This window comes from Schistocerca gregaria, chromosome 3 (assembly GCF_023897955.1).
Source record: "Schistocerca gregaria isolate iqSchGreg1 chromosome 3, iqSchGreg1.2, whole genome shotgun sequence".
In the NCBI taxonomy this organism is placed as follows: domain Eukaryota; kingdom Metazoa; phylum Arthropoda; class Insecta; order Orthoptera; family Acrididae; genus Schistocerca; species Schistocerca gregaria.
The window spans coordinates 76,056,387-76,081,416 of record NC_064922.1 but is presented as its reverse complement, the minus strand read 5'-3'; positions in this window follow the sequence as shown (position 1 = coordinate 76,081,416).

Here is a 25,030-nt window from a genome sequence, read left to right as displayed (position 1 = left end):
ATGGTGCCTGTTGTATTCAAACCCGATGCAATTTCTATGTTTCATCAACACTCTAAACGTCCCATATTACTGAATGCATCCAGTTGTGCTTCGGAAACTACTACTGGTCTTCCAGGGAACGATCAAAGCGTAGACACTTTGAGACATTACTCCCATGGAGAAAAGTCAGCATGGTTCGTGTTGTATTCGATCCCGATGCAATTTCTTTGTTTCACCAACACTCTAAACGTCCAAAGATTACAGAATGTTTTCAGATGTGCTTCGCAAACTACCACTGGTCTTATAGGGAACGATCAAAGCGTAGACAGTTTGAGACATTAATCCCATGGAGAAAAGTCTGCATGGAGCCTGTTGTAATGTATCCTATTGCATTTTCTGTGTTTCATCAACACTCCGAAGGTCCACATATTACAGAATGCCTCGAGATGTGCTTCGGAAACTACTAGTGGTCCTCCAGGGAACGATCAAAGCGTAGACAATTTGAGACAGTACTCCCATGTAGAAAGGTCCTCATGGTGCCTGATGTTTTCAATCCGGATACAATTTCTGTGCTTCATCAACAATCTGAAGGTCGACATATTACAGAATGCCTCCAGATGGGCTTCCAAAACTACTACTGGTCCTCCAGGGAAAGATCATAGCGTAGACAGCTTGAGACATTAATCCCATTTAGAAAAATCAGCATGGTGCCTTTTGTATTCAATCCCGATGCAATTTCTTCGTTTCATCAACACTCTGAAGGTCCCATATTACAGAATGGATCCAGTTGTGCTTCGGAAACTACTACTGGTCTTCCAGGGAACGATCAAAGCGTACCCAGTTTGAGACATTACTCTCATTGAGAAAAGTCAGCATGGTGGGTGTTGTATTCAATCCCGATGCAATTTCTTTCTTTCATCAACACTGTAAACGTCCACAGAATACAGAATGCCTAAAGATGTGCTTCGGAAACTACCACTGGTCTTCCAGGGAACTCTCAAAGCGTAGACAGTTTGAGACATTACACCCGCGAAGAAAAGTCCGCATGGTGCCTGTTGTATTCAATCCCGATGCAATGTCTGTGTTTCATCAACACCCTGAAGGTCCACAAATTACATAATGCATCCAGTTGTGCTTTGGAAACTACTGCTGGTCTTCCAGGGAACGATCAAAGCGTAGACAGTTTCAGATATTACTCCCATGGAGAAAATTCCTCATGGTTTCCTGTTGTATTCAATCCTGATGCAATATCTGTGTTTCATCAACACTCTGAAGGTCACAGATTACAGAATGCCTCCAGATGTGCTTCGCCAACTACTACTGGTCTTCCAGGGAACGATCAAAGCGTAGACGGTTTGAGACATTACTCCTATGGAGAAAAGTATGCATGGTAGCTTTTGTATTTAATCCCGATGCAATTTCTGTGTTTCATCAACACTCTGAAGGTCCACAGATTACAGAATGCCTCCAGATGTGATTCGGAAAATACAACTGGTCTTCCAGGAATCGATCAAAGCTTAGACAATTTGAGAAATTACTCCCATGGAGAATAGACCTCATTGTGCCTGTTGTATTCAATCCCGATGCAATTTCTGTGTTTCATCAACACTCTGAAATTCCACAGACTACAGAATGCCTTCAGATGTACTTCGAAAACAACTACTGGTCTTCGAGTGATCGATCAAGCGAAGACAGTTTGCGACATTACTCCCATGGAGAAAAGTCCGCATGGTGCCTGTTGTATTCAAACCCGATGCAATTTCTATGTTTCATCAACACTCTAAAGGTCCCATATTACAGAATGCATCCAGTTGTGCTTCGGAAACTACTACTGGTCTTCCAGGGAACGATCAAAGCGTAGACACTTTGAGACATTACTCCCATGGAGAAAAGTCAGCATGGTGCGTGTTGTATTCAATCCCGATGCAATTTCTTTGTTTCACCAACACTCTAAACGTCCAAAGATTACAGAATGCTTTCAGATGTGCTTCGCAAACTACCACTGGTCTTCCAGGGAACGATCAAAGCGTAGACAGTTTGAGACATTAATCCCATGGAGAAAAGTCTGCATGGAGCCTGTTGTAATGTATCCTAATGCATTTTCTGTGTTTCATCAACACTCCGAAGGTCCACATATTACAGAATGCCTCGAGATGTGCTTCGGAAACTACTAGTGGTCCTCCAGGGAACGATCAAAGCGTAGACAATTTGAGACAATACTCCCATGGAGAAAAGTCTTCATGGTGCCTGATGTTTTCAATCCGGATACAATTTCTGTGCTTCATCAACAATGTGAAGGTCGACATATTACAGAATGCCTCCAGATGGGCTTCGAAAACTACTACTGGTCCTCCAGGGAAAGATCATAGCGTAGACAGCTTGAGACATTAATCCCATTTAGAAAAGTCAGCATGGTGCCTTTTGTATTCAATCCCGAAGCAATTTCTGCGTTTCATCAACACTCTGAAGGTCGACATATTACAGAATGAGTCCAGATGTGCTTCGGAAACTACTACTGGTCCTCCAGTGATCGATTAAGCGAAGACAGTTTGAGACATTACTCCCATTTTGAAAAGTCTGCATGGTGCCTGTTGTATTATATCCTAATGCATTTTCTGTGTTTCATCAACACTCCGAAGGTCCACATATTACAGAATGCCTCCAGATGTGATTCGGAAAATACAACTGGTCTTCCAGGGAACGATCAAAGCGTAGGCACTATGAGACATTACTTCCTTGGAGAAAAGTCAGCATGGTGCGTGTTGTATTCAATCCCGATGCAATTTCTTTGTTTCACCAACACTCTAAACGTCCAAAGATTACAGAATGCCTCCAGATGTGCTTCGCAAACTACCACTGGTCTTCCAGGGAGCGATCCAAGCGTAGACGGTTTGAGACATTAATCCCATGGAGAAAAGTCTGCATGGTGCCTGTTGTAATATATCCTAATGCATTTTCTGTGTTTCATCAAAACTCCGAAGGTCCACATGTTACAGAATGCCTCCAGAAGTGTTTCGGAATCTACTAGTGGTCCTCCAGGGAACGATCAAAGCGTAGACAATTTGAGACATTACTCTTATGGAGAAAAGTCCGCATGGTGCCTGATGTATTCTATCCGGATGCAATTTCTGTGTTTAATCAACACTCTGAATGTCCACATATTACAGAATGCCTCCAGATGTGCTTCGGAAACTACTACTGGTCTTCCATGAATCGATCAAAGCATAGACAGTTTGAGACATTACTCACATGGAGAATAGATTGCAGGGAGCCTTTTGTATTCAATCCCGATGCAACTTCTGTGTTTCATCAACACTCTGAAGGTCCAGAAACTACAGAATGCCTTCAGATGTGCTTCGAAAACAAATACTGGTCTTCCAGTGATCGATCAAATCGAAGACAGTTTGAGACATTACTCCCATGGAGAAAAGTCCGCATGGTGCCTGTTGTATTCAATCCGGATGCAATTTCTGTGTTTCATCAACACTCTGAAGGTCCACAGATTACAGAATGCCTCCAGATGTGCTTCGCAAAATGCTACTGGTCTTCCAGGGAACGATCAAAGCGTTGACAATTTGAGACATTACTCCAGTGGAGAAAAGTCCGCATGGTGCCTGATGTATTCAATCCCGATGCAATGTCTGTGTTTCATCAACACCCTGAATTTCCACAAATTAATAATGCATTAAGTTGTGCTTTGGAAACTACTGCTGGTCTTCCAGGGAACGATCTAAGCGTAGACAGTTTGAGACATTAATCCCATGGAGAAAAGTCTGCATGGAGCCTGTTGTAATATATCCTAATGCATTTTCTGTGTTTCGTCAACACTCCGAAGGTCCACATATTACAGAATGCCTCGAGATGTGCTTCGGAAACTACTAGTGGTCCTCCAGGGAACGATCAAAGCGTAGACAATTTGAGACAGTACTTCCATGGAGAAAGGTCCTCATGGTGCCTGATGTTTTCAATCCGGATACAATTTCTGTGCTTCATCAACAATCTGAAGGTCGACATATTACAGAATGCCTCCAGATGGGCTTCCAAAACTACTACTGGTCCTCCAGGGAAAGATCATAGCGTAGACAGCTTGAGACATTAATCCCATTTAGAAAAGTCAGCATGGTGCCTTTTGTATTCAATCCCGATGCAATTTCTGCGTTTCATCAACACTCTGAAGGTCGACATATTACAGAATGAGTCCAGATGTGCTTCGGAAACTACTACTGGTCCTCCAGTGATCGATTAAGCGAAGACAGTTTGAGACATTACTCCCATTTTGAAAAGTCTGCATGGTGCCTGTTGTATTATATCCTAATGCATTTTCTGTGTTTCATCAACACTCCGAAGGTCCACATATTACAGAATGCCTCCAGATGTGATTCGGAAAATACAACTGCCCTTCCAGGGAACGATCAAAGCGTAGACAGTTTGAGACATTAATCCCATGGAGAAAAGTAAGCATGGTGTCTGTTGTATTCAATCCCGATGCAGTTTCTGTGTTTCATTAACACTCTGAAGGTCCACAGATTACAGAATGCCTCGAGATGTGCTTCGAAAGCTACTACTGGTCTTCCAGGGAACGATCAAAGCGTAGACAGTTTGAGACATTACTCCCATGCAGGGAAGTCCACATGGTGCCTGATGTATTCAATCTGGTTGCAATTTCTGTGTTTCATCAACACTCTTATTGTCCACATATTACAGAATGCCTCCAGATGTGCTTAAGAAACTACTACTGGTCTTCTAGGAAACGATCAATGCGTAGGCAGTTTGAGACATCACTCCCATGCAGAATAGATTGCATGGAGATTGTTGTATTCAATCCCAATGCAATTTCTGGGTTTCATCAACACTCTGAAGGTTCACAAAGTACAGAATGCCTTCAGATGTGTTTCGAAAACATCTACTGGTCTTCCAGTGATCGATCAAAGCGAAGTCAGTTTGAGACATTACTCCAATTTAGAAAAGTCCGCATGGTGCCTGTTGTATAATATCCAAATGCATTTTGTGTGTTTCATCAACACTCCGAAGGTCCACATATTACAGAATGCCACCAGATGTGTTTCGGAAACTACTACTGGTCTTCCAGGGACCGATCAAAGCGTAGACAGATTGAGACATCATTCCCATGGAGTAAAGTCCGCATGGTGCCTGTCGTATTCAATCCCGATACAATTTCTGTGTTTCATCAAGAATCTAAAGGTCCACATATTACAGAATGCCTCCAGATGTGCTTCGGAAGCAACTACTGGTCTTCTAGGGAATGATCTAAGCGTAGACAGTTTGAGACATTACTCCCATGTAGAAAAGTCCGCATGGTGCCTGTTATATTATAAGCCGATGCAATTTCTGTGTTTCATCAACACTCTAAAGGTCCCATATTACAGAATGGATCCAGTTGTGCTTCGGAAACTACTACTGGTCTTCCAGGGAACGATCAAAGCGTACCCAGTTTGAGACATTACTCTCATTGAGAAAAGTCAGCATGGTGCGTGTTATATTCAATCCCGATGCAATTTCTTTCTTTCATCAACACTGTAAACGTCCACAGAATACAGAATGCCTAAAGATGTGCTTCGGAAACCACCACTGGTCTTCCAGGGAACTTTCAAAGCGTAGACAGTTTGAGACATTACACCCGCGAAGAAAAGTCCGCATGGTGCCTGTTGTATTCAATCCCGATGCAATGTCTGTGTTTCATCAACACCCTGAAGGTCCACAAATTACATAATGCATCCAGTTGTGCTTTGGAAACTACTGCTGGTCTTCCAGGGAACGATCAAAGCGTAGACAGTTTGAGACATTACCCCCATGGAGAAAATTCCTCATGGTTTCCTGTTGTATTCAATCCTGATGCAATATCTGTGTTTCATCAACACTCTGAAGGTCAAAGATTACAGAATGCCTCCAGATGTGCTTCGCAAACTGCTACTGGTCTTCCAGGGAACGATCAAAGCGTAGACGGTTTGAGAAATTACTCCTATGGTGAAAAGTATGCATGGTAGCTTTTGTATTTAATCCCGATGCAATTTCTGTGTTTCATCAACAATCTGAAGGTCCACAGATTACAGAATGCCTCCAGATGTGATTCGGAAAATACAACTGGTCTTCCAGGAATCGATCAAAGCATAGACAGTTTGACACATTACTCCCATGGAGAATAGACCTCATTGTGCCTGTTGTATTCAATCCCGATGCAATATCTGTGTTTCATCAACACTCTGAAATTCCAAAGACTACAGAATGCCTTCAGATGCACTTCGAAAACAACTACTGGTCTTCGAGTGATCGATGAAGCGAAGACAGTTTGAGACATTACTCCCATGGAGAAAAGTCCGCATGGTGCCTGTTGTATTCAAACCCGATGCAATTTCTATGTTTCATCAACACTCTAAAGGTCCCATATTACAGAATGCATCCAGTTGTGCTTCGGAAACTACCACTGGTCTTCCAGGGAACGATCAAATCGTAGACACTTTGAGACATTACTCCCATGGAGAAAAGTCCGCATGGTGCCTGTTGTATTCAATCCCGATGCAATTTCTGTGTTTCATCAACACTCTGAAGGTCCACAGATTGCAGAATGCCTCCAGATGTGCTTCGCAAAATGCTACTGGTCTTCCAGGGAACGATCAAAGCGTTGACAATTTGAGACATTACTGTAGTGGAGAAAAGTCCGAATGGTGCCTGATGTATTCTATCCGGATACAATTTCTGTGTTTAATCAACACTCTGAAGGTAAACATATTACAGAATGCCTCCAGATGTGCTTCGGAAACTTCTACTGGTCCTCCAGGGAACGATCAAAACGTAGACAGTTTGAATTATTACTCCCATGCAGAAAAGACCGCATAGTTCCTGTTGTATACAATTCAGAAACGATTTCTGTGTTCCATCAACACTCTGAAGGTCCACATATTACAGAATGCCTCCAGGTGTGGTTCGGAAACTACTACTGTACTTCCAGGGAACGTTTAAAGCATAGGCAGTTTGAGACATTACGCCTATGGAGAAAAGTACGCATGGTGCCTTTTGTATTCAATCCCGATGCAATTTCTTCGTTTCATCAACACTCTGAAGGTCCCATATTACAGAATGGATCCAGTTGTGCTTCGCAAACTGCCACTGGTCTTCCAGGGAACGATCAAAGCGTAGACAGTTTGAGACATTACTCCCATGCAGGAAAGTCCACATGGTGCCTGATGTATTCAATCTGGTTGCAATTTCTGTGTTTCATCAACACTCTGTTTGTTCACATATTACAGAATGCCTCCAGATGTGCTTAAGAAACTACTACTGGTCTTCTAGGAAACGATCAATGCGTAGGCAGTTTGAGACATTACTCCTATGGAGAAAAGTCCGCATGGTGCCTTTTGTATTCAATCCCGATGCAATTTCTGTGTTTCATCAACACTCTGAAGGTCCACAGATTACAGAATGCCTCCAGATGTGATTCGGAAATTACAACTGGTCTTCCAGGGATCGATCAAATCATGGACAGTTTGAGACATTACTCCCATGGCGATTAGACCTCATTGTGCCTGTTGTATTCCATCCCGATGCAATTGCTATGTTTCTTCAACACTCTGAAGGTCCACAGACTACAGAATGCCTTCAGATGTACTTATAAAACAACTACTGGTCTTCCAGTGATCGAACTAGCGAAGACAGTTTGAGACATTACTCCCGTGGAGAAAAGTCCGCATGGTGCCTGTTGTAAACAAACCCGATGCTATTTCTATGTTTCATCAAGAATCTAAAGGTCCACATATTACAGAATGCCTCCAGATGTGCTTCGGAAGCAACTACTGGTCTTCTAGGGAATGATCTAAGCGTAGACAGTTTGAGACATTACTCCCATGTAGAAAAGTCCGCATGGTGCCTGTTATATTATAAGCCGGCGCAATTTCTGTGTTTCATCAACACTCTAAAGGTCCCATATTACAGAATGCATCCAGTTGTGCTTCGGAAACTACTACTGGTCTTCCAGGGAACGATCAAAGCGTAGACAGTTTAAGACATTACTCCCATGGAGAAAAGTCAGCATGGTGCGTGTTGTATTCAATCCCGATGCGATTTCTTTGTATCATCAACACTCTAAACATCCACAGATTACAAAATGCCTAAAGATGTGCTTCGGAAACTACCACTGGACTTCCAGGGAACTATCAAATCGTAGACAGTTTGAGTCATTACACCCGAGAAGAAAAGTCCGCATGGTGCCTGTTGTATTCAATCCCGATGCAATGTCTGTGTTTCATCAACACTCTGAAGGTCCACAGATGACAGAATACCTCCAGTTGTGCTTCGGAAACTACTACAGGTCTTTCAGGGAAAGATCAAAACGTAGACAGTTTGAGACATTACTCCCATGGAGAAAAGTCCGCATGGTGCCTTCTGTAATCAATCCCGACGCAATTTCTGTGTTTCATTAACACTCTGAAGGTCCACAGATTACAGAATGCCTCCAGATGTGCCTCGGAAGCTACTAGTGGTCTTCTAGGGAACGATTAAAGCGTTGACAATTTGAGACATTACTCCCATGGAGAAAAGTCAGCATGGTGCGTGTTGTATTCAATCCCGATGCAATTTCTTTGTATCATCAACACTCTAAACGTCCACAGATGACAGAATGTCTAAAGATGTGCTTCAAAAACAACTACTGGTATTCCAGTGATCGATTAAGCGAAGACAGTTTGAGACATTACTCCCGTGAGAAAGGTCCGCATGGTGCTTGTTGTATTCAAACCCGATGCAATTTCTAAGTTTCATCAACACTCTATAGGTCCCAAATTACAGAATGCATCCAGTTGTGCTTCGGAAACTACTACTGGTCCTCTAGGGAACGATCAAAGCGTAGACAGTTTGAGACATTACTCCCATAGAGAAAAGTCAGCATGGTGCGTGTTGTATTCAATCCCGACGCAATTTCTTTGTTTCACCAACACTCTAAACGTCCAGAGATTACAGAATGCTAAAGATGTTTTTCGGAAACTACCACTGGTCTTCCAGGGAACGATCAAATCGTAGACAGTTTGAGACATTACTCCCATGGAGAAAAGTCATTGTGGTGCCTTTTGTATTCAATCCCGATGCAATATCTGTGTTTCATCATCACTCTGAAGGTCCACAGATTACAGAATGCCTATAGATGTGCTTCGCAAACTACTACTGGTCTTCCAGGGAACGATCAAATCGTAGACAGTTTGAGACATTAATCCCATGGAGCAAAGTCCGCATGGTGTTTGTTGCATTCAATCCCGATACAATTTCTGTGTTTCATTAACATTCTGAAGGTCCACAGATTACAGAATGCCTCGAGATGTGCTTCGGAAACTACTAGAGGTTCTCCAGGGAACGATCAAAGCGTAGACAATTTGAGACATTACTCCCATGGAGAAAAGTCCGCATGGTGCCTGTTGTATTATATCCTAATGCATTTTCTGTGTTTCATCAACACTCCGAAGGTCCACATATTACAGAATGCCACCAGATGTGTTTGGGAGACTACTACTGGTCTTCCAGGGAACGATCAAAGCGTAGACAGTATGAGACATTACCCCCATGGAGAAAAATCCGCATGGTGCCTGTTGTATTCAGTCCCGATGCAATTTCTTTGTTTCATCAACCCTCGGAAAGTAAACAGATTATAGAATGCCTCCAGAAGTGCTTCGCAAATTACTACTGGTCTTCCAGGGAACGATCAAAGCGTAGACAGATTGAGACATTACTCCCATGGAGTAGAGTCCGCATGGTGCCTGTCGTATTCAATCCCGATGCAATTACTGTGTTTCATCAAGACTCTAAAGGTCCACATATTACAGAATGCCTCCAGATGTGCTTCGGAAGCAACTACTGGTCTTCTAGGGAATGATCTAAGCGTAGACAGTTTGATACATTACTCCCATGGAGAAAAGTCAACATGGTGCGTGTTGTATTCAATACCGATGCAATTTCTTCGTTTCACCAACACTCTAAACGTCCAATGATTACAGAATGCCTAAAGATGTGCTTCGGAAACTACCACTGGTCTTCCAGGGAACGATCAAAGCGTAGACAGTTGGAGACATTACTCCCATGGAGAAACGTCCGTGTGGTGCCTGTTGTATTCAATCCCGATGCAATATCTGTGTTTCATCAACACTCTGAAGGGCCACAGATTGCAGAATGCCTCCAGATGTGCTTCGCAAACTACTACAGGTCTTCCATGGAACCAAAAAATCGTAGACAGTTTGAGACATTAATCCCATGGAGAAAAGTTCGCATGGTGCTTGTTGTATTCAATCCCGATGCAATTTCTGTGTTTCATTAACACTCTGAAGGTCCACAGATTACAGAATGCCTCGAGATGTACTTCGGAAACTACTAGTGGTCCTCCAGGGAACGATCAAAGCGTAGACAATTTGAGACAGTACTCCCATGGAGAAAAGTCTCATGGTGCCTGATGTTTTCAATCCGGATGCAATTTCTGTGTTTCATCAAAACTCTGAAGGTCCACATATTACAGAATGCCTCCAGATGTGCTTCGAAAACTACTACTGGTCCTCCAGTGAAAGATCAAAGCGTAGACAGTTTGTGATATTACTCCCATGGAGAAAAGTCAGCATGGTGCGTGTTGTATTCAATCCCGATGCAATTTCTTTGTATCATCAACACTCTAAACGTCCACAGATTACAGAATGCCTAAAGATGAGCTTCGGAAACTACCACTGGACTTCCAGGGAACGATCAAAGCCTAGACAGTATGAGACATTACCCCCATGGAGAAAAATCCGCATGGTGCCTGTTGTATTCAGTCCCGATGCAATTTCTGTGTTTCATCAACACTCTGAAAGTAAACAGAATATAGAATGCCTCCAGATGTGCTTCGCAAATTACTACTGGTCTTCCAGGGAACGATCAAAGCGTAGACAGATTGAGACATTACTCCCATGGAGTAAAGTCCGCATGGTGCCTGTCATATTCAATCCCGATGCAATTTCTGTGTTTCATCAACACTCTGAAGCTCCGTGGATTACAGAATGCCTCCAGTTGTGCTTCGGAAACTACTACTGGTCTTCCAGGGACCTATCAAAGCGTAGACAGTTTGAGTCATTACACCCGCGAAGAAAAGTCCGCATGGTGCCTGTTGTATTCAATCCCGATGCAATGTCTGTGTTTCATCAACACTCTGAAGGTCCACAGATTACAGAATGCCTCCAGTTGTGCTTCGGAAAGTACTACTGGTCTTCCAGGGAACGATCAAAGCGTATCCAGTTTGAGACATTACTCCCATGGAGAAAGGTCCGCATGGTGCCTGTTGTATTCAGTCCCGATGCAATTTCTTTGTTTCATCAACACTCTAAACGTCCACAGATTACAGAATGCCTAAAGATGTATTTCGGAAACTACCACTGGTCTTCCAGGGACCTATCAAAGCGTAGACAGTTTGAGTCATTACACCCGCGAAGAAAAGTCCGCATGGTGCCTGTTGTATTCTATCCCGATGCAATATCTGTGTTTCATCAACACCCTGAAGGTCCACAGGTTACAGAATGCCTCCAGATGTGCTTCGCAAACTACTACTGGTCTTCCAGGGAACGATCAAAGCGTAGACAGTTTGAGACATTAATCCCATGGAGAAAAGTATGTAAGGTGCCTGTTGTATTGAATCCCAATGCAATTTCTATATTTCATTAACACTCTAAAGGTCCACATATTACAGAATGCCTCCAGATGTGCTTTAGAATCTATTACTTGTCTTCCAGTGAACGATCAAAGCGTAGACAAGAATGAGTGCTAGTTCTGCAAGTTTCGCAGAAGAGCTACTGTAAAGTTTGGAAGGTAGGAGACGGATACTGGCAGAAGTAAGGCTGTGAGTACCAGACGTGAGTCGTGCTTCGGTAGCTCAGTTGGTAGAGCACTTGCCCGCGAAAGGCAAAGGTCCCGAGTTCGAGTCTCGGTCGGGCACACAGTTTTAATCTGCCAGGAAGTTTCATATCAGCGCACACTCCGCTGCAGAGTGAAAATCTCATTCTGGAAACATCCCCCAGGCTGTGGCTAAGCTATGTCTCCGCAATATCCTTTCTTTCAGGAGTGCTAGTTCTGCAAGTTTCGCAGAAGAGCTTCTGTAAAGTTTGGAAGGTAGGAGACGGATACTGGCAGAAGTAAGGCTGTGAGTACCGGACGTGGGTCGTGCTTCGGTAGCTCAGTTGGTAGAGCACTTGCCCGCGAAAGGCAAAGGGCCCGAGTTCGAGTCTCGGTCGGGCACACAGTTTTAATCTGCCAGGAAGTTTCATATCAGCGCACACTCCGCTGCAGAGTGAAAATCTCATTCTGGAAACATCCCCCAGGCTGTGGCTAAGCTATGTCTCCGCAATATCCTTTCTTTCAGGAGTGCTAGTTCTCCAAGTTTCGCAGAAGAGCTTCTGTAAAGTTTGGAAGGTAGGAGACGGATACTGGCAGAAGTAAGGCTGTGAGTACCGGACGTAAGTCGTGCTTCGGTAGCTCAGTTGGTAGAGCACTTGCCCGCGAAAGGCAAAGGTCCCGAGTTCGAGTCTCGGTCGGGCACACAGTTTTAATCTGCCAGGAAGTTTCAAAGCGTAGACAGCTTAAGACATTACACCCGCGAAGAAAAGTCCGCATGGTGCCAGTTGTATTCAATCCCGATTCAATTTCTGTGTTTCATCAAGACCCTAATGGTCCACATATAACAGAATGCCACCAGATGTGCTTCAGAAACTGCAACTGGTCTTCCAGGGCACGATCAAAGCGTAGACAGTTTGAGACACTACTCCCATAGAAAAAAGTCCGTATGGTGCCTGTTGTATTCAATCCCAATGAAATTCCTGTGTTTCATCAACACTCTGAAGGTCCACAGATTACAGAATGACTCTAGATGAGCTTCGGAAACTACTACTGGTCCTCCAGGGAACGATCAAAGTCTAGACAGTTTGAGACATTACTCCCATGCAGAAAAGTCCGCATGGTGCCTGTTGTATATAGTCCAGAAACGATTTCTGTGTTTCATCAACACTCTGAAGGTCCACATATTACAGAATGTCTCCAGATGTGCTTCGGAAACTACTACTGGTTTTCCAGGGACCTATCAAATCGTAGACAGTTAGAGACATTATACCCGCGAAGAAAAGTCCGCATGTTGCCTGTTGTATTCAATCCCGATGCAATTTCTGTGTTTTATCAACACTCTGAAGGTCAACAGATTGCAGAACGCCTCCAGTTGTGCTTCGGAAACTACTACTGGTCTTCCAGGGAACGGTCAAAGCGTAGGCAGTTTGAGACATTACTAGGATGGATGAAAGTCCGCATGGTGCCTGTTGTATTTAATCCCGATGCAATATCTGTGTTTCATCAACACTCTGAAGATCCACAGTTTACATAATGCCTCCAGATGTGTTTCGCAAAATACTACTGGTCTTCCAGGGTACGATCAAAGCGTAAACAGTTTGAGACATTACTCGGATGGAGAAAAGTCCGCATGGTGCCTGTCATATTCAACCCCGATGCAATTTCTGTGTTTCATCAACACTCTGAAGGTCCACATATTACAGAATGGCTCCAGATGTGCTTCGGAAACTACTACTGGTCTTCCAGGGAACGATCAAAGCGTAGACAGATTGAGACATTACGCCCATGGAGTAATGTCCGCATGGTGATTGTGGTATTCAATCCCGATGTAATTTCTGTGTTTCATCAAGACTCTAAATGTTTACATATTACAGAATGCCTCCAAATGTGCTTCGGATGCTACTAGTGGTCTTCTAGGGAACGATCAAAGCGTTGACAGTTTGAGACATTACTCCCATGGAGAAAAGTCCGCATGGTGCCTGTCGTAGTCAATCCCGATGCAATTTCTGTGTTTTATCAACACTCTGAAGGTCCACATATTACAGAATGGCTCCAGATGTGCTTCGAAAACTACTACTGGTCTTCCAGGGAACGATCAAAGCGTAGACAGATTGAGACATTACTCCCATGTCGTAAAGTCCGCATGGTGCCTGTCGTATTCAATCCCGTTGCAATTTCTGTGTTTCATCAAGACTCTAAAGGTCCACATATACAGAATGCCTACAGATGTGCTTCGGAAGAAACTACTGGTCTTCTAGGGAATGATGAAAGGGTAGACAGTTTGAGACATTACTCCCATGTAGAAAAGTTCGCATGGTGCCTGTTATATTCAAACCCGATGCAATTTCTGTGTTCCATCAACACTCTGAAGGTCCACAGACTACAGAATGAGTTCAGATGTACTTCGAAAACAACTACTGGTCTTCCAGTGTTCGATCAAACCGAAGACAGTTTGAGACATTACTCCCATGGAGAAATGTCCGCATGATGCCTGTTGTATTCAATCCCGATGCCATTTCTGTGTTTCATCAACACTCTGAAGGTCCACAAACTACAGAATGCCTTCAGCTGTGCTTCGAAAACAACTACTGGTCTTCCAGTGATCGATAAAAGCGAAGACAGTTTGAAATATTACTCCCATTTAGAGAAGTCCGCATGGTGATTGTTGTATTATATCCTAATGCATTTTCTGTGTTTCATCAACACTCCGAAGGTCCACATATTACAGAATGCCTCATGATGTGTTTCGGAAACTACTACTGGTCTTCCAGGCAACGATCAAAGCGTAGACAGTATGAGACATTACCCCCATGGAGAAAAGTCCGCATGGTGCCTGTTGTATTCAATCCCGAAGCAATTTCTGTGTTTCATCAACACTCTGAAAGTAAACAGATTACAGAATGTCTCCAGATGTGCTTCGCAAATTACTACTGGTCTTCCAGGGAACGATCAAAGCGTAGACTGTTTCAGACATTACTCCCATGGAAAAAAGTCCGCATGGTGCCTGTTATATTCAAACCCGATGCAATTTCTGTGTTCCATCAACACTCTGAAGGTCCACAGACTACAGAATGCCTCCAGATGTGCTTCGGACACTACTACTGGTCTTCCAGGGAACGATCAAAGCGTAGACAGATTGAGACATTACTCCCATGGAGTAAAGTCCGCATGGTGCCTGTCGTCTTCAATCCCGATGCAATTTCTGTGTTTCATCAAGACTCTAAAGGTCCTCATATTACAGATTGCCTCCAGATGTGCTTCGGAAACTGTTACTGGTCTTCCAGGGAACGATCAAAGCGTAGAAAGTTTGAGACATTACTCCCATGGAGATAAGTCCGCATGGTGCCTGTTATATTCAAACCCGATGCAATTTCTGTGTTTCATCAACACCCTGAAGGTCCACATATTACACAATGGCTCCAGATGTGCTTCGAAAACTACTACTGGTCTTCCAGGAACGATCAAAGCGGAGACAGATTGAGACATTACTCCCATGGAGAAAAGACAGCATGGTGCGTGTTGTATTCAATCCCGATGCAATTTCTTTGTTTCATCAACACTCTAAACGTCAACAGACTACAGAATGCCTAAAGATGTGCTTCGGAAACCACCACTGGACTTCCAGGGAACTATCAAAGCGTAGACAGTTTGAGTCATTACAACCGTAAAGAAAAGTCCGCATGGTGCCTGTTGTATTCAATCCCGATGCAATGTCTGTGTTTCATCAACACTCTGAAGGTCCACAGATTACAGAATGCCTCCAGTTGTGCTTCGTGAAACTACTACTGGTCTTCCAGGGACCTATCAAAGCGTAGACAGTTTGAGTCATTACACCCGCGAAGAAAAGTCCGCATGGTGTCTGTTGTATTCAATTCCGATGCAATTTCTGTATTTCATTAACACTCTGAAGGTCCACAGATTACAGAATGCCTCGAGATGTGCTTCGGAAACTACTACTGGTCTTCAAGGGAACGATCAAAGCGTAGACAGTTTGAGACATTACTCTCATGCAGAAAAGTCCGCATGGTGCCTGATGTATTCAATCCGGATGCAATTTCTGTGTTTCATCAACACTCTGAAGGTCCAAATATTACAGAATGCCTCCAGAAGTGCTTCGGAAACTACTATTGGTCTTCCAGGGAACGATCAAAGAGTAGACAGTTTGAGACATTACTCCCATGCAGAAAAGTTCGCATGGTGCCTCTTGTATACAATCCAGAAACTACTCCTGTGTTTCATCAACACTCTGAAGGTCCACATATTACAGAACGAATCAAGATGTGCCTCGGAAACTACTACTGTTCTTCCAGGAAACGATGAAAACGTAGGCAGTTTGAGACATTAATCCCATGGAGAAAAGTCCGCATGGTGCCTGTTGTATTCAATCCCGATGCAATTTCTTTGTTTCATCAACACTCTAAACGTCCACAGATTACAGAATGCCTAAAGATGTATTTCGGAAACTACCACTGGTCTTCCAGGGACCTATCAAAGCGTAGACAGTTTGAGTCATTACACCCGCGAAGAAAAGTCCGCATGGTGCCTGTTATATTCAAATCCGATTCCATTTCTGTGTTTTATCAACACTCTAAAGTTGCCATTTACAGAATGCCTCCAGTTGTGCTTCGGAAACTAATACTGGTCTTCCAGGGAACGATCAAAGCGTAGACAGTTTGAGACATTACTCCCATGGAGAAAAGTCAGCATGGTGCGTGTTGAATGCAATCCCGACGCAATTTCTGTGTTTCATCAACACTCTGAAGGTCCTTAGATTACAGAATGCCTCCAGATGTGTTTCGCAAAATACTACTGGTCTTCCAGGGAACGATCAAAGCGTAGACAGTTTGAGACATTACTCCCATGGAGAAAAGTCCGCATGGTGCCTGTCATATTCAATCCCGATGCAATTTCTGTGTTTCATCAACACTCTGAAGGTCCACATATTACAGAATGGCTCCAGATGTGCTTCGGAAACTACTACTGGTCTTCCAGGGAACGATCAAAGCGTAGACAGATTGAGACATTACGCCCATGGAGTAAAGTCCTCATGGTGCCTGTCGTATTCAATCCCGATGCAATTTCTGTGTTTCATCAAGACTCTAAAGGTCCACTTATTACAGAATGCCTCCAGATGTGCTTCGGAAACTACTACTGGTCTTCCAGGGAACGATCAAAGCGTAGACAGTTTGAGACATTACTCCCATGGAAAAAAGTCCGCATGGTGCCTGTTATATTCAAACCCGATGAAATTTCTGTGTTTCATCAACACTCTGAAGTTCCACATAGTACAGAATGCCTCCAGATGTGTTTCGGAAACTACTACTGGTCTTCCAGGGAACGATCAAACCGTAGACAGTACGAGACATTACCCCCATTGAGAAAAGTCCGCATGGTGCCTGTTGTATTCAATCCCGATGCAATGACTGTGTTTCATCAAGACTCTGAAAGTAAACTGATTACAGAATGCCACCAGATGTGCTTCGAAAATTATTACTGGCCTTCCAGGGAACGATCAAAGCGTAGACAGTTTGAGACATTAATCCCACGGAGAAAAGTCCGCATGGTGCCTTTTGTATTCAATCCCGATGCAATGTCTGTGTTTCATTAACACTCTGAAGGTCCACAGATTACAGAATGCCTCGAGATGTGCTTCGGAAGCTACTAGTGGTCTTCTACGGAACGATCAAAGCGTTGACAGTTTGAGACATTACTCCCATGGAGAAAAGTCCGCATGGTGCCTGTTGTATGCAATGCCGATGCAATATCTGTGTTTCATCAACACTCTGAAGGTCCACAGATTACAGAATAACTCCAGTTGTGCTTCGGAAACTACTACTGGTCTTCGAGGGAACGATCAAAGCGTAGACAGTTTGAGACATTACTCCCATGGAGAATAGTCCTCATGGTGCCTGTTGTATTCAATACCGATGCAATATCTGTGTTTCATCAACACTCTGAAGGTCCACAGATTACAGAATAACTCCAGATGTGCTTCGAAAATACTACTGGTATTCCAGGGAACGATCAAAGCGTAGACAGTTTGAGACATTAATCCCATGGAGAAAAGTTCGCATGGTGCCTGTTGTATTCAATCCCGGTGCAATTTCTGTATTTCATTAACACGCTGAAGGTCCTCAGATTACAGCATGCCTCTAGATGTGCTTCGGAAACTCTTACTGGTCTTCCAGTGGACGATCAAAGCGTAGACAGTTTGAGACATTTTACCCGCGAAGAAATTTCCGCATGGTGCCTGCTGCATTCAATCCCGATGCAATTTCTGTGTTACATCAACACTCTGAAGGTCCTCAGATTACAGCATGCCTCCAGTTGTGCTTCGGAAACTACTACTGGTCTTCCAGGGCACGATCAAAAAGTAGACAGTTTGAGACACTACTCCCATGGAGAAAAGTCCGCATGGTGCCTGTTGTATTCAATCCCGATGCAATTTCTGTGTTTACTCGACACTCTGAATGTCCACAGATTACAGAATGCCTCCAGATGTGCTTCGCAAACAACTACTATTCTTCCAGGGAACGATCAACGCGTAGACAATTTGAAACATTAATGCCATGGAGAAAAGTCCGCATGGTGCCTGTTGTAATCAATCCCCTTTCAATTTCTGTGTTTCATTAACACTCTGAAGGTCCTAAGATTACAGAATGTGTCGAGATATGCTTCGGAAACTACTACTGGTATTCCAGGAATCGATCTAACCGTAGACAGTTTGAGACATTACTCCCATTGAGAAAAGTAAGCATGGTGCGTGTTGTATTCAATCCCGATGCAATTTCTTTGTTTCATCAACACTCTATAGGTCCACAGATAACAGAATGCCTCCAGTTGTGCTTCGGAAACTACTACTGGTCTTCGAGGGAACGATCAAAGCGTAGACAGTTTGAGACATTACTCCCATGGAGAATAGTCCTCATGGTGCCTGTTGTATTCAATACCGATGCAATATCTGTGTTTCATCAACACTCTGAAGGTCCACAGATTACAGAATAACTCCAGATGTGCTTCGAAAACTACTACTGGTATTCCAGGGAACGATCAAAGCGTAGACAGTTTGAGACATTAATCCCATCGAGAAAAGTACGCATGGTGCCTGTTGTATTCAATCCCGGTGCAATTTCTGTATTTCATTAACACGCTGAACGTCCTCAGATTACAGAATGCCTCGAGATGTGCTTCGGAAACTACTACTGGTCCTCCAGGGAAATATCAAAGCCTAGACAGTTTGAGACATTACTCCCATGGAGAAAAGTCCGCATGGTGCCAGTTATATCCAAACCTGATGCAATATCTGTGTTTCATCAACACTCTAAAGGTCCCATATTACAGAATGCCTCCAGTTGTGCTTCGGTAACTACTACTGGTCTTCCAGGGAACGATTAAAGCGTAGACAGTTTGAGACATTACTCCCATGGAGAAAAGTCAGCTTAGTGCGTGTTGTACTCCTCCCCGATGCAATTACTGTGTTTCATCAACACTCTGAAGGTCCCATTTACAGAATGCCTCCATATGTGCTTCTCAAACTACTACTGGTCTTCCATTGAACGATCAAATCGTAGTCAGTTTGAGACATTAATCCCATGGAGAAAAGTCCCCATGGGCCCTGTTATATTCAATCCCGATGCAATTTCTGTGTTTCATCAAGACTCTGAAGGTCCACATATTACAGAAAGCCTCCAGATGTGCTTCGGAAACTACTACTGGTCTTCCAGGGAACGATCAAAGCGTAGAAAGTTTGAGACATTACTCCCATGCAGAAAAGTCAGCATAGTGCCTGTTGTATACAATCCAGAAACGATTTCTGTGTTTCATCAACACCCTGAAGGTCCACATATTACAGAACGCCTCCAGATGTGCTTCGGAAACTACTACTGGTCTTCCAGGAAACGATCAAATCGTAGGCAGTTTGAGACACTACTCCTATGGAGAAAAGTTCGCATGGAGCATTTTGTATTCAATGCCGATGCAATTTCTGTGTTTCATCAACACTCCGAAGGTCCACATATTACAGAATGCCTCCAGATGTGTTTCGGAAACTACTACTGGTCTTCCAGGGAACGATCAAAGCGTAGACAGTAAGAGACATTACCCCCAATTAGAAAAGTCCGCATGGTGCCTGTTGTATTCAATCCCGATGCAATTACTGTGTTTCATCAAGACTCTAAATGTTTACATATTACAGAATGCCTCCAAATGTGCTTCGGATGCTACTAGTGGTCTTCTAGGGAACGATCAAAGCGTTGACAGTTTGAGACATTACTCCCATGGAGAAAAGTCCGCATGGTGCCTGTCGTAGTCAATCCCGATGCAATTTCTGTGTTTTATCAACACTCTGAAGGTCCACATATTACAGAATGGCTCCAGATGTGCTTCGAAAACTACTACTGGTCTTCCAGGGAACGATCAAAGCGTAGACAGATTGAGACATTACTCCCATGTCGTAAAGTCCGCATGGTGCCTGTCGTATTCAATCCCGTTGCAATTTCTGTGTTTCATCAAGACTCTAAAGGTCCACATATACAGAATGCCTACAGATGTGCTTCGGAAGAAACTACTGGTCTTCTAGGGAATGATCAAAGGGTAGACAGTTTGAGACATTACTCCCATGTAGAAAAGTTCGCATGGTGCCTGTTGTATTCAATCCCGATGCAATTACTGTGTTTCATCAAGACTCTGAAAGTAAACAGATTACAGAATGCCTCCAGATGTGCTTCGCAAATTATTACTGGCCTTCCAGGGAACGATCAAAGCGTAGACAGTTTGAGACATTAATCCCACGGAGAAAAGTCCGCATGGTGCCTTTTGTATTCAATACCGATGCAATTTCTGTGTTTTATTAACACTCTGAAGGTCCAAAGATTACAGAATGCCTCGAGATGTGCTTCGGAAGCTACTAGTGGTCTTCTACGGAACGATCAAAGCGTTGACAGTTTGAGACATTACTCCCATGGAGAAAAGTCCGCATGGTGCCTGTTGTATTCAATCCCGATGCAATTACTGTGTTTCATCAAGACTCTGAAAGTAAACAGATTACAGAATGCCTCCAGATGTGCTTCGCAAATTATTACTGGCCTTCCAGGGAATGATCAAAGCGTAGACAGTTTTAGACATTAATCCCACGGTGAAAAGTCCGCATGGGGCGTGTTATATTCAATCCCGATGCAATTTCTGTGTTTCATCAAGACTCTAAAGTTCCCAAATTACACCATGAATCCAGATGTGCTTCGGAAACTACTACTGGTCTTCCAGGGAACGATCTAAGCGTAGACAGTTTGAGACATTACTCCCATATAGAAAAGTTAGCATGGTGCTTGCTGTATTCAATCCCGATGCAATTTCTGTGTTTCATCAACACTCTGAAGGTCCACAGATTACAGAACGCCTCCAGTTGTGCTTCGGCAACTACTACTGGTCTTCCAGGGAACGATCAAAGCGTAGACAGTTTGAGACATTACTCCCATGCAGAAAAGTCCACAATGTGCCTTTTGTATTCAATGCCGATGCAATTTCTGCGTTTTATCAACACTCTGAAGCACCACTTATTACAGAATGCCTCCAGATGTGCTTCGGAAACTACTACTGGTCTTCCAGGGAACGATCAAAGCGTAGACAGTTTGAGACATTAATCCCATGGAGAAAAGTCCGCATGGGGCGTGTTATATTCAATCCCGATGCAATTTCTGTGTTTCATCAAGACTCTAAAGTTCCCAAATTACACCACGAATCCAGATGTGCTTCGGAAACTACTACTGGTCTTCCAGGGAACGATCAAAGCGTAGACAGTTTGAGACATTATCTCCCATGCAGAAAAGTCCGCATGGTGCCTGTTGTATACAATCCAGAAACGATTTCTGAGTTTCATCAACACTCTGAAGAACCACATATTACAGAACGCCTCCAGATGTGCTTCGGAAACTACTACTGGTCTTCCAGGAAACGATCAAAGCGTAGGCAGTGTGAGACATTACTCCTATGGAGAAAAGTCCGCATGGAGCATTTTGTATTCAATGCCGATGCAATTTCTGTGTTTCATCAACACTCTGAAGCTCCACTGATTACAGAATGCCTCCAGGCGTGCTTCTGAAACTACTACTGGTCTTCCAGGGAACGGTCAAAGCGTAGACAGTTTGAGACATTAATCCCATGGAGAAAAGTCCGCACGTTGCATGTCGTATTCAATCCCGATGCAATTTCTGTGTTTCATCAAGACTCTAAAGGTATCAAATTACACCATGAATCCAGATGTGCTTCGGAAACTACTACTGGTCCTCCAGGGAACGATCTAAGAGTAGATAGTTTAGACATTACTCCCATATAGAAAAGTCAGCATGGTGCATGCTGTATTGAATCCCGATGCAATTTCTGTGTTTTATCAACACTCTGAAGGCCACATATTACCGAATGCCACCAGATGTTCTTCGGAAATTACTACTGGTCTTCCAGGGAGCTATCAAAGCGTACACAGTTTGAGACATTACACCCATGCAGAAAAGTCCGAATGGTACCTGTTGTATACAATCCAGAAACGATTTCTGTGTTTCATCAACACTCTGAAGGTCCACATATTACAGAACGCCTCCAGATGTGCTTCGGAAACTACTACTGGTCTTCCAGGAAACGAACAAAGCGTAGGCAGTTTGAGATATTACTCCTATCGAGAAAAGTCCGCATGGAGCATTTTGTATTCCATGACGATGCAATTTCTGTGTTTCATCAACACTCTGAAGGTCCACTGATTACAGAATGCCTCCAGGTGTGCTTCGGAAACTACTACTGGTCTTCCAGGGAACGATCAAAGCTTAGAGAGTTTGAGACATTACTCCCATGGAGAAAAGTCCGCATGATGCCTTTTGTATTCAATCCCGATGCAATTTCTGTATTTCATCAACACTCTGAAGGTCCAAATATTACAGAATGGCTCCAGATGTGCTTCGGAAACTACTACTGGTCTTCCAGGGAACCATCAAAGCGTAGACAGATTGAGACATTACTCCTATGGAGTAAAGTCCGTATGGTGCCTGTCGTATTCAATCCCGATGCAATTTCTGTGTTTCACAAGACTCTAAAGATCCACATATTACAGAACGCCTCCAGATGTGCAACTGAAACTACTACTGGTCTTCCAGGGAACGATCAAAGCGTAGACTGTTTGAGACATTACTCCCATGGAGGAAACTGCGCATGGAGACTGTTGTATTCAATCGCGATGCAATTTCTGTGTTTCATCAACACTCTGATAGTCCACAGATTACAGAATGCCCCCAGATGTTAATCGGAAACTGCTACTGGTCTTCCAGGGAACGATCAAAGCGTAGACTGTTTGGGACATTATTCCCATGGAGGAAAGTGCGCATGGTGACTGTTGTATTCAATCCCGATGCAATTTCTGTGTTTCATCAACACTCTGATAGTCCACAGATTACAGAATGCCTCCAGATGTGCATCGGAAACTACTACTGATCTTCCAGGGAACGATCAAAGCGTAGACTGTTTGAGATATTACTTTTATGGAGGAATGTGCGCATGGTGACTGTTGTATTCAATCCCGATGCAATATCTCTGTTTCATCAACACTCTGATAGTCCACAGATTACAGAATGCCTCCAGATGGGCATCGGAAACTACTACTGGTCTTCCCGGGAACGATCAAAGCGCAGACTGTTTCAGACATTACTCCCATGCAGGAAAGTGCGGATGGTGACTGTTGTATTCAATCCCGATGCAATTTCTGTGTTTCATCAACACTCTGATAGTCCACAGATTACAGAATGCCACGAGATGAGCATCGGAATCTACTACTGGTCTTCCAGGGAACGATCAAAGCGTCGACTGTTTGAGACATACCTCCCGTGGAGGAAAGTGCGCATGGTGACTGTTGTATTCAATCGCTAAGCAATTTCTGTGTTTCATCAACACTCTGATACTCCACAGATTACAGAATGCCACCAGATGTGCATCGGAAACTACTACTGGTCTTCCAGGGAACGATCAAAGCTTAGACTGATTGAGAATTACTCCCATGGAGGAAAGTGCACATGGTGACTGTTGAATTCAATCCCGATGCAATTTCTGTGTTTCATCAAACACTCTGATCGTCCACAGATTACAGAATGCCTCCAGATGTGCATCGGAAAATACTACTGGTCTTCCAGGGAACGATCAAAGCGTGGACTGTTTGAGACATTACTTTTATGAAGGAATGTGCTCATGGTGACTGTTGTATTCAATCCCGATGCAATTTCTGTGTTTCATCAACACACTAATTGTCCACAGATTACAGAATGCCTCCAGATGTGCATCGGAAACTGCTACTGGTCTTCCAGGGAACGATCAAAGCGTAAACTCTTTGAAACATTACTGCCATGGAGGAAAGTGCGCATGGTGACTGTTGTAGTCAATCCCGATGCAATTTCTGTGTTTCATCAACACTCTGATAGTCCACAGATTACAGAATGCCCCAGATGTGCATCGGAAACTACTACTGGTCTTCCAGGAACGATCACAGCGTAGACTGTTTGAAACATTACTTTTATGAAGGAATGTGCTCATGGTGACTGTTGTATTCAATCCCGATGCAATTTCTGTGTTTCATCAACACTCTGATAGTCCACAGATTACAGAATGCCTCCAGATGTTAATCGGAAACTACTACTGGTCTTCCAGGGAACGATCAAAGCATAGACTGTTTGCGACATTACTCCCATGGAGGAAAGTGCCCATGGTGACTGTTGTATTCAATCCAGATGCAATTTCTGTGTTTCATCAACACTCTGATAGTCCACAGATTACGGAAAGCCTCCAGATGTGCATCGGAAACTACTACTGGTCTTCCAGGGATCGATCAAAGCGTAGACTGTTAGAGACATTACTCCCATGGAGGAAAGTGCGCATGGTGAGTGTTGTATTCAATCCCGATGCAATTTCTGTGTTTCATCAACACTCTGATAGTCCACAGACTACAGAATGCCTCCAGATGTGCAATTGAAACTACTACTGGTCTTCCAGGGAACGATCAAAACGTAGACTGTTTGAGACATTACTCCCATGGAGGAAAGTGCGCATGGTAACTGTTGTGTTCAATCGCGATGCAATTTCTGTATTTCATCAACACTCTGATAGTCCACAGATTACACAATGCCCCCAGATGTTAATCGGAAACTGCTACTGGTCTTCCAGGGAACGATCAAAGCGT